The sequence below is a fragment of the Mus caroli genome, unplaced genomic scaffold (genome assembly GCF_978045245.1).
Source record: "Mus caroli unplaced genomic scaffold, Mus_caroli_1 scaffold_5, whole genome shotgun sequence".
Lineage (NCBI taxonomy): Eukaryota > Metazoa > Chordata > Mammalia > Rodentia > Muridae > Mus > Mus caroli.
Window position 1 is genome coordinate 54,219,447 of NW_028227260.1, and position 3,171 is coordinate 54,222,617.

Below are 3,171 nucleotides of genomic sequence, written 5' to 3' on the forward strand. Positions count from 1 at the left end.
AGGTACAGGATGTGGAGCAGTCAGAGAGTAGATGGGAATAAAGTCTGGAGTCTAAAAAAAGGGTTAAATAAAATAATAAGTATAAAAGAAGACTAGGCACATACCCTCATATCAAGGCTGGATGAGCTAACCCCATAGCTAGAAAAGGGTTCCAGGAATAGGCAAATGAGTAAGAGATAATTCTCACTCCAACTGTTAGATGTCTAGGGACCTCATGAAACTGAAAAACTTCTGAAAGGCAAACGGCACTGTCAACAGGACAAAACAAAAGCCTACATATTGGGAAAAGATCTTCACTAACCCAACATCTGAGAGAGAGCTAATATCCAAAATATATAAAAAAGTTAAGAAGTTAGACTCTAACAAACCCAATAACCTAATTTTAAAAAATGGGTTATAGATCTCAACAGAGAATTCTCTTTTTTCCCCTTTTCTACTGGATATTTTCTTTATTTACATTTCAAATATTTTCCTCTTTTCAAGTTTCTCAACAGAGGAATCTTAAAGGGCCAATAAGCACTTAATGAAATACTCAATATTCTTAGTCGTCTGGGAAATGCAAATCAAAATGACCTTGAGATTCTACCTCATAACAATCAGAATGGCTAAGATAAAAATATAAGCAACAGCATATATTGGTGAAAATGTGGAATAATAGCCAGAAACTGAAAACAACACAGATATCCCTCGACTGAAGAGTGGATAAAGAAAATGTTGTACATCTACACAATGGAATACTATTCAGCTATTAAGAACAAGGATATCATGAATTTTGCAGAAAAATGAATGGAATTAGAAAACATGATCCTGAGTGAGGTAACCTAGATGCAAAATGACATGCATGGTGTGCACTCATTGATAAGTGGATATTGCTGTAAAGTATAGACTATCCATGATGCACCCCGCAGACCCTAAGAAGTCAAACAAGAAGGAAGTCTCAAGCAAGGATGCTTGAATCACACTTACAAGGGGGAGTAAAATAGTCATAGGAGGCAGAGAGAAGAGGGAAGTAGGTGGCAGTCAAGAGGGGGAGAGGAAGGGGCACCAGGATCAAGTGTTCCAAGAGACAGGAGAGAAACCCAGAGAGCCAGGAGAATGAATAGAAATCTGCAGCTGGCAGGCCAGGGTGTGAGTTAGGGGAATGTTTAGGATGTCCCTGAGACCTGACATGGAAGAGGATCCCAGGAATCAATGTGGGTAACATTAGCCAAGATGCCTAACAAAGGGGGCATGGTACATGAAGAAGCCACCTCCTATAGCCAGGCAGGCCCCCCCAGTGGAGGGATAAAGACACCAACCGAGTCGCAGAATTTTTGACTTGAAATTTGTCCTATAGACAAGAAATTCAGGGACAAAGATGGAGGAGAGACTAAAGGACTGTCCAACCAATAACTGGCCCAACTTGAAACCCATTGGTAAGCACCAATCCCTGACATTATTATTAATACTCTGTTATGCTTGCAGACAGGAATCTAGCATAATTGGAGTCTGAGAGGCTCTACCCAGCAGCAGACTGGAAAAAATTTAGATACCCACAGGCAAACATCAGATAGAGGTAGGGAACTCTTATGGAAGAGTTGAAGAGTTGTGAGGGAGGATTGGGATGCAGGGCATTTGGGATGTAAATAAATGAATAATTATATACATTTAACAAAAAGGTACAAGAATATCAAGATAAAAAACTGTAACATATATGTTTATAACCATAGAGTTTTGTTGAGTGTCCCTTCAGTCTCTGTGAGCTCCTATAAGCCCTGCTTAGTTGATTCTGTGGACCGTGTTCTTGTGAAACCCTTGATCCTTCTGGCTCCTTCCTCCCCTTCTTCTAAGCTAAAAAACAAAACAAAATTTAAAGACAACATCAAAATAGAGTTATACAAAGGTCACAATTTAGCTTAAACACCTTCCAGTAATGATGCTCATAGGCTATTCAGAGGCACATACTTGCCATATAAAGGATTGATAGTACAACTGTCAACATTTCCCAAATGCAAACCTTTACTTAACATCCAGTGTCCATGACTAAGGAAAATCACTTAAAACATTTTTGCCTTACTCTGCACTATAGAAAATGAGAAAATGTGAGAATACTCACAGTTTCAATAGGAAGATCTATACATAACCTTAGGATCAATTCCTATGCATTTCCTTTATTTTCACTCTCTCTGCTTACTGGGACAAGAACCAAGAATTGGACATCCACCCTAACAGAGACCTCCAGAATCCATCTTCTTTCTTCAGCTTACTCGGCAGCTACCCTACACACTGTGCCTATCAGGGCCTGCTTAAAGTCTAACCCCAGAATTACAACTAGAACTGTAGGTAGGACATTCATGAGCGTATTTCCCCATGTTCATCTCCTCACTTTCAACAACCTCATCATTGGGCTCTAAGTCCAGGACCACATGGAAACATACACAAAACACTATATAAGAGGCCTCCAGTGTCAGACTTCTTTTCTGGCTTCCTTGACTACCAGATCATACCATTCATTATACCCATCCAAGACTACATAAAGCCTAAATTCAGACTTCTATGAGAATTGCAAGCAAGAAATTCTAGATCTGATTCACTTGTCCTCATCCATTTTTAATTATGTCAACCATCTCTTGCTTTTAAACTTTGTAGCACCTGACTCAGAACCCTACCAAAGAGATCCCCCCCCACACACACACACACCAGCCTTAGGTAGTACATGTAGCTAACCTACCTGTGTTCTCTGGCACAAAACCTCTCAGTTACTTTCTCCAAAAGCTACTTGGCAAAGTTCTTGAACTTCTTCTAGCCTTTCTTCCCCTCAAACTCACAACACCCCAAAATCCTCACTCCCAGGGATGCTAGCCTGTCCAAGTGGCAATACAGATATCCTACCCATACTTCCTGTCATAGTCCACCACAGGACAAATTACCTAAAGCTTCTTATGCTAAATCCTTCCTTCAGGCCCAGAAAAGATCACTTATCCTATAATGTGGTCCAGCCTAGCGAGCCCTGCCTACACTTTTGGTAATTCAGAGGGTTTTTTGTTTGTTTGTTTTGCTTTTGTTTTTGTTTTGTTTTGTTTATACATGAAGATTTTAATGTCCCATTTTCAACCACCCAAGATTTATTGATAATACATTCTGTGAAAAATAGTTATGGTTTACAATTAGTAAAATAATGAAATAATAACA